General features: G+C 44.4%; 1 pseudogene; it reads left to right on the top strand.

Annotated features, from left to right (window-relative positions):
- LOC119511011 overlaps positions 1–16,053 on the top strand; it is a 51,598-nt pseudogene that overhangs the window by 18,305 nt on the left and 17,240 nt on the right.

Raw genomic sequence — 16,053 nt, 5'->3', positions numbered from 1 at the left:
ATTAGACTTTATGTCATATCTAACTAATTATTGACATAGGTAAATAGATTTCTTCTCTCCTACCAGCTCTGATCACTGTGTGGTACCCTCCTGGAGCACTGGGTTGAGGGCTCTGAGATCACATTCTGGCTTAGAGGAGAGTGTGCTGTGGTTGATTAGCAATGTCTGTCTCGGGCTCAGGGTGAGGCAGGGGGAGCTGCAGGTGCTTCCCATTCCCGACATGCAACTTGACTGCGGCTTCCATAGACTTTCCCAAGGGGGAGAGTGGTAAAATCCAAGTGCTAGGGTTGGAAGACCTGGATTTCAACTGCATGATTTGGATAAGTGGCTCTCCGTGCTTCAGCTATCTCCATCTGAGGAATGAGATCATAAAACCTTGGGATTTTTTATGGGACTGAAAGTTGGTAAAATATGAAGAAGTGACAATTCAAGGTGTCTGACTGACCATTTTTTTGTTGATTCATCCAGGAGACCTGGTATTGGCACGGAAATGCCTACACCAACAGAGTGGTCATGAGCGGAGTGAAGTGCTCGGGCACGGAGCTGTCCCTGGCTCACCGGGGCCACGACAGGGAGGACGTGGCCTGCCCCCAGGGCGGGATGCAGTACGGGGGCCGGAGTGGCCTGCTCAGAAAGTGAGAGTTCCCCACTCCCTGCCAGGCCCCAGGAGAAGCCGTGTCTCAGCAGTCACTCCATGCAAGGCCCTGGGGCCTCCGCCATGGGCTGAGCAAAGGGGGAGGCAGAGACTGATTCTTGTTAGGTGACAAGAGATGGGGAGAAAAGAGACCAGCCCTCATGCCCCAACCACCAACCTGGCCTGATGACAGAGGGTAAAAGAAAGTAGGAGGGAGGGACTTAGGAGTCTGGGAGCGCTATGTTCAAATCCCAGGGCCACTGTTGACTCTAAGTGACCTCGGGCAGATTATGTGGCTAAGTACTCTGTTCTCATCAGTTAACTGGAGGAGGTAACACTTTCCTGGGGGTGTGTTTCTGAGGTTAGTGAAGCCAGTGAAGCATAGAAGGCACTCTGCCCCCTTGCCTTCCAGACTGTTCCATAGACCACTTCCTTTTTTCACACCCTAGTGGTAATTTAGCTTCCTGGTGACTCCCTGAGAATTACAGAGAGACTGAAAATATGGAAGGGAAACCCCCAGCCAGGATTCAGAAGGGCCCATCTCTTGAAGGTTCCCTTCCAGCTGACAGAGGACCAGCCGGTCAGCCTTGTGGCTGTGCTGCCCTCCTAAGTGTAAACCCCACCCTCCTCACCCCTGGCCTTGTAAAACCACACTGAGCCACCCCTGTCATGAATCTGGGGGGTGAAAAAGACCCAGGATCAGGCCAGAGAACTTGAGACCAGACCTGTTGCCTACTAGCTGCTGTTGGCTAAGTTAGTTAACTGCTGTGATCCACAGTCGCTTTGTTTTGTTTTCTGGAAACTGGAAGTTAAGTGGGACAATGGATAAATGTGTGTGCTTAGTAAACAAATGAAGCAATGCCAATTATGCTCATTAGGGAGAAGGTTAAACCTGAGCTCAGTCAGTTCGATTATCACCAACCCCTTTTGGACTTATTTAGCATCTCCAATCCTCTGTAAAGCAGGGTTCTCCAATACCCGGAATGAGCTTCTCTGGTATCACAAGCTCTCATGTCCTCTCAGAGGAGAGATGGCGAGGCCGCCACCCTGACCTGCCTCCACGAGGGAGAACACCTGTGCAGGGAGACGGCAGTCACACACCCTGTCAAGGGTCTGTCCTTTGTTTATTAATTTATTTATATTTTTAATATCCCATCTTTTCCAAAAAGAAATTAAAATAACATAAATCTAAATAAAATTAAAGTTAGCTTAAATTAAAAGCAGATTAAAGAAAGGCAGTTACCAGCAAAGGATAGTGGCTTAAAATGGAGCCAGGAGCAGGGTTAATAAAAAATTAGGTACCATACACTACCTCTAGGTGGGTCATAAATCTAACAGTGGGCTTCCTAGCAGCCAAAGGAAAGAGGGAAACCTGGTCACTAATATAATTTACAGTATCCATGAGATAGAAACAAGCCCATTAGTTTAAAAAAGCCCCTTCTCTCGAGGACCTAGAATTATAAGATGAACCATGCCCTGGCCATCCTCATGGAAGATCCAAAAATGAGTTTTCTGGGGCCATTGCTCTGAACTCTGTCAGTTTAGGATAAGTAAATCAAGCCTGTTTTAAGAGATATGCACCTAGGGAGAACTTTCATGTGCCCAGCACTGTTAGGTGGAGACTGAAACAACCTATAAAGAAGCACCAGGTGGGACTGTATAATGGTTCAGCCACTCTGGAAGTCAGTCTGGCAGTTCCTTAGAAAACTAGATATAGAGTTACCATTCGATCCAGCGATTGCACTTCTCGGTATATACCCGGAAGATCGGAAAGCAGTGACACGAACAGATATCTGCACGCCAATGTTCATAGCAGCATTATTCACAATTGCCAAGAGATGGAAACAACCCAAATGTCCTTCAACAGATGAGTGGATAAATAAAATGTGGTATATACACACGATGGAATACTACGCAGCAGTAAGAAGGAACGATCTCGTGAAACATATGACAACATGGATGAACCTTGAAGACATAATGCTGAGCGAAATAAGCCAGGCACAAAAAGAGAAATATTATATGCTACCACTAATGTGAACTTTGAAAAATGTAAAACAAATGGTTTATAATGTAGAATGTAGAGGAACTAGCAGTAGAGAGCAATTAAGGAAGGGGGAACAATAATCCAAGGAGAACACATAAGCTATTTAATGTTCTGGGGATGCCCAGGAATGACTAAGGTCTGTTAATTTCTGATGGATATAGTAGGAACAAGTTCACAGAAATGTTGCTATATTATGTAACTTTCTTGGGGTAAAGTAGGAACATGTTGGAAGTTAAGCAGTTATCTTAGGTTAGTTGTCTTTTTCTTACTCCCTTGTTATGGTCTCTTTGAAATGTTCTTTTATTGTATGTTTGTTTTCTTTTTAACTTTTTTTTCATACAGTTGATTTAAAAAAGAAGGGAAAGTTAAAAAAAAAAAAAAAAAGAAAAGCAAGGAAAAAAAAGATGTAGTGCCCCCTTGGGGAGCCTGTGGAGAATGCAGGGGTGTTGGCCTACCCCACCTCCATGGTTGCTAACATGACCACAGACATAGGGGACTGGTGGTTTGATGGGTTGAGCCCTCTACCATAAGTTTTACCCTTGGGGAGACGGTTGCTGCAGAGGAGAGGCTAGGCCTCCCTGTGGTTGTGCCTAGGAGCCTCCTCCCGGGTGCCTCTTTGTTGCTCGGATGTGGCCCTCTCTGTCTGGCTAGGCCAACTTGAAAGGTGGGATCGCTGCCCTCCCCCCTGCGTGGGATCGGACGCCCAGGGAAGTGAATCTCCCTGGCGGCGTGGAGTGTGACTCCCGGGGAGGAATGTAGACCCGGCATCGTGGGACGGAGAACATCTTCTTGGCCAGGAGGGCGATGTGAAAGGAGGTGAAGTAAGCTTCAGTGGCGGGGAGATTCCAAGGGGAGCCGAGAGGTCACTCTGGTGGGCACTCTTACGCACACTTTAGACGGCCCTTTTTGGGTTCTAAAGAATTGGGGTAGCTGGTGGTGGATACCTGAAACTATCAAGCTACAACCCAGAACCCATGAATCTCGAAGACAGTTGTATAAAAATGTAGCTTATGAGGGGTGACAATGGGATTGGGAAAGCCATAAGGACCACACTCCATTTTGTCTAGTTTGTGGATGGATGAGTAGAAAAATAGGGGAAGGAAACAAACAGACAAAGGTACCCAGTGTTCTTTTTTACTTCAATTGCTCTTTTTCACTCTAATTATTATTCTTGTTATTTTTGTGTGTGTGCTAATGAAGGTGTCAGGGATTGATTTAGGTGATGAATGTACAACTATGTAATGTACTGTAAACAATCGAAAGTACGATTTGTTTTGTATGACTGCGTGGTATGTGAATATATGTCAATAAAATGAAGATTAAAAAAAAAAAAAAAAGAAGAAGCACCAGGGCCTTAAAAAGCCGTTGTCCCAGCAATCTCCCTTATAGAAACATACTCTAAAGAGACAAAGCTATATACACAGATTTACTATAGGATGTTTATCACAGCTTTATCCCTAACAGTGAAGAATTCCAAACCAGCAAAATATCCAAAAATATGGGATAGGTTATAAATGAAATATTATGTAGCCATTAAATGAACATCATAATGGATATTTGTTAACATGGAAATATATCAAGACGTATTTTAGGGGAAAGAGTATAAGCAAACTACAAATCTACATACAATATTATACATGTTGGAAAGTGTGTTTATGTAATTCCCGGAAGAATCAGACCCAGGTCTTATCAATGTCTCTCTCTGGGTAGCACAATTGTCGTTGTCATTGTTGTTTTTACTTTTTATTATGGAAGATTTCAAGCCAACTAAAAGTAGAGAGAATAATATAATGAGCCCTCCTGTATCCCTCACCCGAATTCAACAATTGTCAACATTTTGCCAATCTGTACTGTTAAATTGAAGAAGTGTCATTAAAAGGAAGGAGTAATTTGGGGTAGGGTTAGCAAAGAAGGTGACCTTGAGGAGATTTTGAGCCAGTCCGAGAAGGTAGTAGTAAGCAGGGGTAGGGGTTTTGTCCCAGCCCAGAAGTGAAGTGCTCAGGGCAGAGGTCTCTTGGCTTGTTTGAACGCCGTATCTGCCCCTCCCCAGCCGCCCCTGACCAGAGATTGTCCAGCAGAGCACCTACCTGGAAGACCGGCCCATGTTCATGCTGCAGTGTGCCATGGAGGAGAACTGCCTCTCGGCCTCGGCCGCCAAGACCGACCCCACCACGGGCTACCGCCGGCTTCTGCGCTTCTCCTCCCAGATCCACAACAACGGCCAATCTGACTTCCGACCCAAGAACGGCCGCCATGCTTGGATCTGGCACGACTGCCACAGGTAAGCCTCCCTCGACTGCCGCCAAGCTGCCCCTGCACGACACTCAGCAGAGCCACCGAAGGGGGACTCAGAATCCCCAGGGTCACTCGGAGAGAGTCAAGAGGCCACAGTCCAGGGGGAATGGTTTTCCCAAGTTGGAGTGAGTCGAGTCTGCCAAGCTGGACTTCCACATTTACCGAGGCCATTCTCCACCCCCAATTCCCCGGGCCCACCTCACCTGCCCTGAGCCCTGCTCTCTATCTTGCCTCCAATACCTCTCACATCAGGAAAAAGACTTTGTTTTGAGTGCACAATGTCCCCTTCCCTGTGCTCAGACAATGGTTTTAGAAGTTGTGCCCCTCTACAAGTTTGTGCTCTGACGGGTGCTTTGGGGTTCTACAATTGTTTGACTCTGATTTCATTGACAAACATATATTTCAGTGCTAGTATATATTTTAAATACCTCTAGGAAGACAATGGGTGTGGAGACAAGAGTGCTAGCCTAGGAGTCAGAAGAACGGGTCTCTAAATCCAGCTGTGCCCCCAGCCGGCTGCGTGAGGGTGGGCCTCGAGTGGCCCTTGCAGCTCTGTCAGTGTGTGCATCTGATCCCAGAGCCCCTGGGCAAGAACGGGTGGAATCCTAGAGCCAGCCCCAGCTGGGGCCAACAGAAGCCCCCCTGCCCATCTCTCTGCCTTCCCTTTATTCCTTTTGCCTTGACTTCTGATCTCATCCAGAACCTGTGGCCCCTGCTTGTTCACTTCCTCTTGCTCAGCCCTGTCGGCAGCGGGAACGGAAGCAAGCACACTATGGAAAAGAAAGTGAGGGAGGCCTCTGCCGTTCAAAGGCAGCACGAATCCCCTGGAGAGGTCCCCAAAGGTTCACCCAGTGCTTTCCTTCCTCTCTGCCGCAGAGAGCCCCTCTATGAACAAAGCATTGGTGCTGATCCCTGCTTCTAAAAGTGAGGTCCAGAGACCGGCAGCTTTGGCATCACCTGGGAGCCTGAGAAATGCTGAATCCCAGGCTCCACTGCAACCCCACGGATCAGAGCCTGCCTTCCCACTGCGTTCCCATGGGATCGTCTGCACAAAGCCCAGGTCCAGGTGATCTCCAGGCTCCCTGCCAGCTTTAAAATGTGATCACTGTTAGAAGCAGAGAACTATCATTTATTGACCTCTTTCTAAGTGCCAGGCTCATCTAACCCTCATTTTCATTGGTAAAGAAACGGAGGCTCAGCCTTTATACAATTTGCCCAAGATAACACAAGAAGTTGCAGAGCCAGGATCCTGACTCAGTCCTGTCTCCGAAGTGTATGCTCTTTCTATAACCTCTGGTGGCTCTTTTTTTTGTTTTTTTATGTTTTTTTAATTCAGTTTTATTGAGATATATTCACATATCATACAGTCATCCGTGATGTACAATCAGCTGTTCACACAGTACCATCATATAGTTGTGCACTCATCACCCCAATCTATTTTTTGAACATTTTCCTTATACCAGAAAAAGTAAAAATAAGAATAAAAAATAAAAGTAAAAAGGAACACCCAAACCATCCCCCCATCCCACCCTATTTTTCATTTAGTTTTTGTCCCCATTTTTCTACTCATCCATCTATATGCTAGATGAAGGAAGTGTGATCCACAAGGCTTTCACAATCATACTGTCACCCCTTGTAAGCTACATTGTTATACAATCGTCTTCAAGAGTCAAGGCTACTGGGTTGCAGTTTGATAGTTTCAGGTATTTACTTCTAGCTATTCCAATGCATTAAAACCTAAAAAGTGTTATCTGTATAGTGCGTAAGAATGCCCACCAGAGTGACCTTTCAGCATCATTTGGAATCTCTCAGCCACTGAAGCTTTATTTTGTTTCATTTTGCATCCCTCTTTTGGTCAAGAAGATGTTCTCAATCCCATGATGCAGGGTCCAGATTCCTCCCTGGGAGTCATATCCTGCGTTGCCAGGGAGATTTACACCCCTGGGAGTCAGATCCCACGTAGAAGGGAGGGCAGCAAGTTCACCTGCCGAGTTGGCTTAGCTGGGGGGGAGGGGGGGCACATCTGAGCAACAAAGAGGTACTCAGGGGGAGACTCTTATGCACAATTATAAGCAGATTCTCTGCTGACTTTTAATCAAAAGTCTCTCAGGCTTCTTTCTCACATCACAATTTATGGCCTCGTCGCATTCCAAACAGTTTGGGGGTAGAGTTGTTTAACCTGTTTAAAAACAAAAGACTGTGATATAATTTAGGGGTGCTATTTTCCCTTTCTAATTATTATCTGAATTTTCTGTAAGCCCTCATTAGCCAAAGAAATTTTGGTCCTTCTATAGAAGCATGTCAGTCTAATTCAGGGTATAAGCCAAAGGGTAGAATTAAAGCCATGACAATGCTGGTGCCTGATGTCCCTCGGAGGCTGTGTGGGTGGAAGCCCTGGGCCTGCAGGGGCTGCCACTGCCTGTGGGTCTGTAAGTAGACGGTAATTGCATCTGTGCCCTGCATGTGGCAGCCCACCCAGTGACGTGGTAGGAATCTGTGTGGCATGTACTTCTCTCCAAGGAATCAGTCTCGTCTCTGAGAATAGTCACGTGGTGACATCACTGAAGTGTTTCTTCTTGGGGTCTCTGATCTCTGACATCACCCCCAACCCCTTCCCTCCATCCTTTCCCTGTGATCTATTTTATTTCTTTGCTCACAGATGTTCTAGTCGACAGTTCGGGAGGGATGGGTGGGAAGGAAGCTGCTGGCTAAAAGCAGATGTCCCTTCAAGCCTCTCCTCCTGGTCCCTCCACTGAGAACCTGGGACCCTGAGCTTCAAGGATCAGAGCAGGGCTCCAGGTGCCTTCTTCAGGCTCTGGGGAGGACCTTTCAACAGGGCTCCTGGCCCCAAACCTCCTCATACATCTTTGGATGTATAAAGAAAGCTGGCCCTTCCTTCCCTCAAAAAAATATTTGTAGAAGACTCTACACATTGTTTCAGCAGATTCATAGACATCCAAAGCCCATCTGGGGATCCCAGACTCAGAACCCCTGCCTCAAATTAGTGAGTGTGAAAAACAGTCATTCACAATTTAATTGAAGCTACAACAAGGTACAGAGTTAGGTTCTTTGAAAGTCCTAAGATGAAACACAAAGATTAGACACCTACCCACCACCTCAAGAGTTTCCCAGCTGACCAGAAAGAGAGGAAAACATCCTCAGGGTCTGTCGTCTGCACTCTGGCCTGTGGTTGATGAGCTCGATGAGGTCCTTCCTTGATGAGATCCACTCACAGGTAGTGGGGCCACACCTGCTTAACTGGTGTCTAACGTCACAGCCTTTGATGGGGCCAGGCAAGCTGGGCACAGATCTACCCAGGGTCTGGAGCTGCCCTGCCCTTAGTGGATCTCCACCTCCGCTGTGCCTGAGGGGCTCCAAAGGCTCTGCCTTCCCACCCTGGGGAAGTCCTTGCAGACGAAGGAAGCTGGTGAAGTGGGGAGATGGAGGTTCTAGCACGGGGGTAACAGCCCTCCAGTCTCTCTCAGGGGAAAAGATGAGGACCCTGCTGCAGAAGCAAGACTTTTGCTTGCTCCACCCTGACTGTCCCACGTGCTCAGCAGCCCCTGCAGGAGCCAAGCCCTGCAGCTGGGATATGGGCCAATCTGTTAGCCAATTTGAGGCCCTCATCCCGTTCGGGGGCTTTGTTCCTCCCAGGGGACTGCCTAGCACATGGGGGTGTCAGGATGGAGCAATCAGAAGGCCTTCTGCCCTCTGTGGCAGCACCTCCTCAGACTGGAAAACATCCTCAGTGTTCTCTGCAATGAGCTCAGGAAGTCAGGAGCATTGCCCAGCCTCTGCGGAGCCCCTGGCCAGGACTGTCCATTTTGGAGGCACCGGGGACATGTGTCAGGGGTAGGAAAAAATACAGATGGAAAAACATCTCGTCTACAATTTGCATTGGTTCTTTGGTTGAAAGTTTCATTTAGGCCCCCCAAAGACCTAGAATAACAAAGAACACACCCAATCTTCCCATCTTTTTCTGAACTAGCTTTTGTTGCAGTTCAACTAGTTCCATCTCTTAGAATAAAGGGTTCTGTGATCTTATGGTTTAAGCCCATCTTCCATTTTCCTAGATTAGAATGACGTCCATCAAGTGTCAGGTGATTCTCCTTTTTGGGTTCTGGAATTTCTTTCCAAGTCTGTGTTTCCCTCTGTCTATCCCATGGATCAGGCTTCCTTTTAGATTTTCAAAGGTCAGGACACCCAGCCTTTAAAGAGAGAGCATGTCTTCATCAGCAGCGTACTCCTTCCCATCCAACAAGCACTCTGGGTCTGGATTTCCGGAGTCAGGAGTCTGCGGGGGGGAGGCGGGAGGAGGTGCAGGCAGCCCTTCAGGCCCCTCCATGCAGCCAACTGGAAGCAAGACATGGCCCAGGGATGATGTCCTCAGGCCTGAGAGGAAAGCAGAGGTCTCCAGGACAGAAGCTAGCTAACACTGGGAGGCTCCAAAACTGGCAGTTTCCCTCCCAGGGTTCGCAGGAGGGAAAACTGAAGAGCTCTGGAAGAATCTTAAATCAAGTCTGCAGGAAGCAGCAGGACTTGGACAAGGTCAGCCTTACAACAGTTCATCTGTGGGCTCCGTCTGAATTCTGTTTAGACAACGAAACATAAACCTATTTCTCTTCACTCTTTGCAGTCAGTAAACATGGAAACATAAGCCCCTCTCCAAATGGCACGGACATATTTTAGGCAATGAGTCAGACCTCATGTCTCATCATGCTTCTTCCAGAAGCCAAAATAGACTCCCTCAAAGTCGTCACCTCGACGGCCACAAAATGCCTCCTTGTGAATATTCTCACCAGGCCCCTGGCTCAGCATCATTTTGCCCAGAAACATGAATGACCTGGGGAAAGTCCAAAGCTGGTGTTATTTTTAACACAAGCAAACATAGGAGGAAAGGAAAAAGAGCCTCTAATCCCCTCTCAGAAAGCCTATGCTTTCTGTACCCCTCTTCCGCCAGCTCCCGGCCACAGGAGGAAGCCAGGGTGGGCCTGGCAGTAGCGGTGGAGTCACGGGAGTAATGGGAACGTTGACAGCCACCAAACACGCTCCCTGTGACAAGCCCTGTGTTGGGTCTTGTATGTGATTGATCTTACTCGATTCTTACCCTGACCCAAAGAGTGGGTAACATTATTATTCCTGCCCCCTGAGGAGGGGAAATAAAGCAAGTGTCTCTCGGTCCCCAGGCCTTGGGACCTTGTTCTTTAGTTTTTCCCAGTTTTTCAAATGTCCCTGTAATGACAGAGACAAGCATGTTTGCAGAGTTGCAGATGCTGGTGACACACACGTTGCAGCTTAGGATGGGACTAAAGAAAGCGCCCTTCCTCCAGCCCGGGCCTGCCCTGACCCAGCCATGGTTCAGGAAGTCCCCACAGCAGAATGCAGCTGCCAGGGCTTCCCCTTGTTTATTCTGAACAGAGACTCTACATCTGTTCTTGACATCATGTAAACTCTCAGCTCGCTGAAGAGTGGCCAGGGTGCCCGGCTTCTCCCATCTTAGGCTGGCGCTTTGTGTCTCTCCCTGAGAATGATGCACGGCACCGTCGAGGGCTTTTTCCCCCTCCGTATTTTATTTGCTGAATGCAAGGAACAGACTTCCTGCTGCTTGGCTGGCTCTTCTCAGCTGCTGGGGCGACCCCCACGTTCCAGGGTCCAGGAGGCAACGCTGCAGCCCATTCAGGGCAGCTAAGGCCCCCCGTGGTTGGCCTGGAAGCATCCACTTCTTGGACGTCACTGGTGTATGTGTGTCTCATGCCCTGGTTATTCCCATTTTTTCTTCCTTGTCTCTCCCCTTTACTCTACTTACCCCCCTCCTTTTTGTTCTCTCCCCTCCTACCACTTTTTTTTTTTTTTAATTCAGTTTTATTGAAATATATTCACAAACCATACAGTCATCCATGGTATACAATCAACTGTTCACAGTATGATCATATAGTTATGCGTTCATCACCACAATCTATTTCTGAACATTTTCCTTACATCAGAAAGAATCAGAATAAGAATAAAAAATAAAAGTGAAAAGAGAATACCCAAACCATCCCCCCATCCCACCCTATTTGTCATTTAGTTTTTACTCCCATTTTTCTACTGATTTTTTTTCAATTTTTTAACTTTGTTTATCAAAAAATTAAAAACAAACAGGCAAACAACAACCAAAAAAACCCCACAACATTTCAAACAAAGCAATGGATTAAGGAAAACAAATAACCTAAAATAACTACTTTGCTTCCAATATGTTCCTACCATACACCAAGAAAATTAATAAACCATGTCCAAACAGAGGAGTAAGAAAAACAAATAATCTAAAATAACTACATTGCTTCCAACATGTTCCTACCATACCCCAAGAAAATTAACAACCCCTAAGAAAACAAAGGAATAAGAGAAAAAAAAAAACCTAAAATAACTCTATTGCTTCCAACATGATCTTACTATATCCAAGAAAGTTTACAAACCATAATCATTCCTGAGCATTCCCATAACATTGAGATTACCCTCCATAGTTTATCTGTTCTTATTAGATTATCATTCCCCCTCCACTAATTGGTATCTCTAGGTCCCGTACATTCTACAGTATAAAACATTGTACATTTTTCACAGAATTCACATTAGTGGTAACATACAATATCTCTCTTTTTGTGCCTGGCTTATTTTGCTCAGCATTATGTCTTTTTTTTTTTTTTTTAATCTTCATTTTATTGAGATATATTCATATACCACGCAGTCATACGAAACAAATCGTACTTTCAATTGTTCACAGTACCATTACATAGTTGTACATTCATCACCCAAATCAATCCCTGACACCTTCATTAGCACACACACAAAAATAACAAGAATAATAATTAGAGTGAAAAAGAGCAATTGAAGTAAAAAAGAACGCTGGGTACCTTTGTCTGTTTGTTTCCTTCCCCTATTTTTCTACTCTTCCATCCATAAACTAGACAAAGTGGAGTGTGGGCCTTATGGCTTTCCCAATCCCCTTGTCACCCCTCATAAGCTACATTTTTATACAACTGTCTTCGAGATTCATGGGTTCTGGGTTGTAGTTTGATAGTTTCAGGTATCCACCACCAGCTACCCCAATTCTTTAGAACCTAAAAAGGGTTGTCTAAAGTGTGCGTAAGAGTGCCCAGAGTGACCTCTCGGCTCCTTTTGGAATCTTTCTGCTACTGAAGCTTATTTCATTTCCTTTCACATCCCCCTTTTGGTCAAGAAGATGTTCTCCGTCCCACGATGCCAGGTCTACATTCCTCCCCGGGAGTCATATTCCACGTTGCCAGGGAGATTCACTCCCCTGGGTGTCTGATCCCACGTAGGCGGGAGGGCAGTGATTTCACCTTTCAAGTTGGCTTAGCTAGAGAGACAGGGCCACATCTGAGCAACAAAGAGGCATTCGGGAGGAGGCTCTTAGGCACAACCATAGGGAGGCCTAGCCTCTCCTTTGCAGCAACCGTCTTCCCAAGGGTAAAACCTGTGGTAGAGGGCTCAGCCCATCAAACCACCAGTCCCCTATGTCTGTGGTCATGTTAGCAACCATGGAGGTGGGGTAGGCGAATACCCCTGCATTCTCCACAGGCTCCTCAAGGGGGCACTGCATCATTTTTTTTCCTTGTTTTTTTTTTTTTTTTTTAACTTTCCCTTCTTTTTTAAATCAACTGTATGAAAAAAAAGTTAAAAAGAAAACAAACATACAATAAAAGAACATTTCAAAGAGACCATAACAAGGGAGTAAGAAAAAGACAACTAACCTAAGATAACTGCTTAACTTCCAATATGTTCCTACTTTAACCCAAGAAAGTTACCTAATATAGCAACATTTCTGTGAACTTGCTCCTACCATATCCATCAGAAATTAACAGACCATAGTCATTCCTGGGCATCCCCAGAACGTTAAATAGCTTATCTGTTCTTCTTGGATTATTGTTCCCCCTTCCCTAATTGCTCTCTATTGCTAGTTCCCCTACATTCTACATTATAAGCCATTTGTTTTACATTTTTCGAAGTTCACATTAGTGGTAGCATATAATATTTCTCTTTTTGTGCCTGGCTTATTTCGCTTAGCATTATGTCTTCAAGGTTCATCCATGTTGTCATATGTTTCACGAGATCGTTCTTTCTTACTGCCGCGTAGTATTCCATCATGTGTATATACCACATTTTATTTATCCACTCATCTGTTGAAGGACATTTGGGTGGTTTCCATCTTTTGGCAATTGTGAATAATGCTGCTATGAACATTGGCGTGCAGATATCTGTTCGTGTCACTGCTTTCCGATCTTCCGGGTATATACCGAGAAGTGCAATCGCTGGATCGAATGGTAACTCTATATCTAGTTTTCTAAGGAACTGCCAGACTGACTTCCAGAGTGGCTGAACCATTATACAGTCCCACCAACAGTGAATAAGAGTTCCAATTTCTCCACATCCCCTCCAGCATTTGTAGTTTCCTGTTTGTTTAATGGCAGCCATTCTAATCGGTTTTAGATGGTATCTCATTGTGGTCTTAATTTGCATCTCTCTAATAGCTAGTGAAGCTGAACATTTTTTCATGTGTTTCTTGGCCATTTGTATTTCCTCTTCAGAGAACTGTCTTTTCATATCTTTTGCCCATTTTATAATTGGGCTGACTGTACTATTGTCATTGAGTTGTAGGATTTCTTTATATATGCAAGATATCGGTCTTTTGTCAGATACATGGTTTCCAAAAATTTTTTCCCATTGAGTGGCTGCCTCTTTACCTTTTTGAGAAATTCCTTTGAGGTGCAGAAACTTCTAAGCTTGAGGAGTTCCCATTTATCTATTTTCTCTTTTGTTGCTTGTGCTTTGGGTGTAAAGTCTAGGAAGTGGCCACCTAATACAAGGTCTTGAAGATGTTTTCCTACATTATCTTCTAGGAGTTTTATGGTACTTTCTTTTATATTGAGATCTTTGGTCCATTTTGAGTTAATTTTTGTGTAGGGGGTGAGGTAGGGGTCCTCTTTCATTCTTTTGGATATGGATATCCAACTCTCCCAGCCCCATTTGTTGAAAAGACCATTATGACTCAGTTCAGTGACTTTGGGGGCCTTATCAAAGATCAGTCGGCCATAGATCTGAGGGTCTATCTCCGAATTCTCAATTCGATTCCATTGATCTATATGTCTATCTTTGAGCCAGTACCATGCTGTTTTGGCAACTGTGGCTTTATAATAAGCTTCAAAGTCAGAGAGTGTAACTCCTCCCACTTCGCTTTTCTTTTTGAGAGTGTCTTTAGCAATTCGAGGCATCTTCCCTTTCCAAATAAATTTGATAACTAGCTTTTCCAAGTCTGCAAAGTAGGTTGTTGGAATTTTGATTGGGATTGCATTGAATCTGTAGATGAGTTTGGGTAGAATTGACATCTTAATGACATTTAGTCTTCCTGTCCATGAACATGGAATATTTTTCCATCTTTTAAGGTCCACTTCTATTTCTTTTAGTAGAGTTATGTAGTTTTCTTTGTATAGGTCTTTTACATCTTTGGTTAAGTTTATTCCTAGGTACTTGATTTTTTTAGTTGCTATTGAAAATGGTATCTTTTTCTTGAGTGTCTCTTCAGTTTGTTCATTTCTAGCATATAGAAACATTACTGACTTATGTGCATTAACCTTGTATCCCGCTACTTTGCTAAATTTGTTTATTAGCTCTAGTAGCTGTATCGTCGATTTCTCAGGGTTTTCTAGATATAAGATCATATCATCTGCAAACAATGACAGTTTTACTTCTTCTTTTCCAATTTGGATGCCTTTTATTTCTTTGTCTTGCCGGATTGCCCTGGCTAGCACTTCCAGCACAATGTTGAATAACAGTGGTGACAGCGGGCATCCTTGTCTTGTTCCTGATCTTAGAGGGAAGGCTTTCAGTCTCTCACCATTGAGTACTATGCTGGCTGTGGGTTTTTCATATATGCTCTTTATCATGTTGAGGAAGTTTCCTTCAATTCCTACCTTTTGAAGTGTTTTTATCAAAAAGGGATGTTGGATTTTCTCAAATGCTTTTTCAGCATCTATTGAGATGATCAATTGATTTTTCCCTTTTGACTTGTTAATGTGTTGTAATACATTGGTTGATTTTCTTATGTTGAACCATCCTTGCATGCCTGGAATGAACCCCACTTGGTCATGGTGTATGATTTTTTTAATGTGTCTTTGGATTCGATTTGCAAGTATTTTGTTGAGGATTTTTGCATCTATATTCATTAGGGAGATTGGCCGGTAGTTTTCCTTTTTTGTAACATCTTTGCCTGGTTTTGGTATTAGATTGATGTTAGCTTCATAAAATGAGTTAGGTAGTGTTCCATTTTCTTCAATGTTTTGAAAGAGTTTGAGTAAGATTGGTGTCAGTTCTTTCTGGAAAGTTTGGTAGAATTCCCCTGTGAAGCCATCTGGCCCTGGGCATTTATTTGTGGGAAGATTTTTGATGACTGATTGGATCTCTTTGCTTGTGATGGGTTGGTTGAGGTCTTCTATTTCTTCTCTGGTCAGTCTAGGTTGTTCATATGTTTCCAGGAAATTGTCCATTTCCTCTACATTATCCAGTTTGTTGCCATACAGTTGTTCATAGTATCCTCTTATAATTTTTTTAATTTCTTCAGGATCTGCAGTTATGTCACCTTTTTCATTCATTATTTTGTTTATATGGGTCTTCTCTCTTTTTGATTTTGTCAGTCTAGCTAGGGGCTTGTCAATCTTGTTGATCTTCTCAAAGAACCAACTTTTGGTGATATTTATCCTCTCTATTGTTTTTTTGTTCTCTATGTCATTTATTTCTGCTTTAATCCTTGTGATTTCTTTTCTTGTACTTGGTTTAGGATTGGTTTGCTGTTCATTTTCTAGCTTCTTCAGTTGATCCATTAGTTCTTTGATTTTGGCTCTTTCTTCCTTTTTAATATATGCGTTTAGTGCTATAAATTTCCCCCTCAGCACTGCTTTTGCTGCATCCCATAGGTTTTGGTATGTTGTCTTCTCATTTTCATTCATCTCTATATATTTAGCAATTTCTCTTGCTATTTCTTCTTTAACCCACTGATTGTTTAGGAGTGTGTTGTTTAACCTCCAGG

The sequence above is a fragment of the Choloepus didactylus genome, chromosome 2, assembly GCF_015220235.1.
Source record: "Choloepus didactylus isolate mChoDid1 chromosome 2, mChoDid1.pri, whole genome shotgun sequence".
Classification (NCBI taxonomy): domain Eukaryota; kingdom Metazoa; phylum Chordata; class Mammalia; order Pilosa; family Megalonychidae; genus Choloepus; species Choloepus didactylus.
This window is presented reverse-complemented; position numbering and strand designations above follow the sequence as displayed.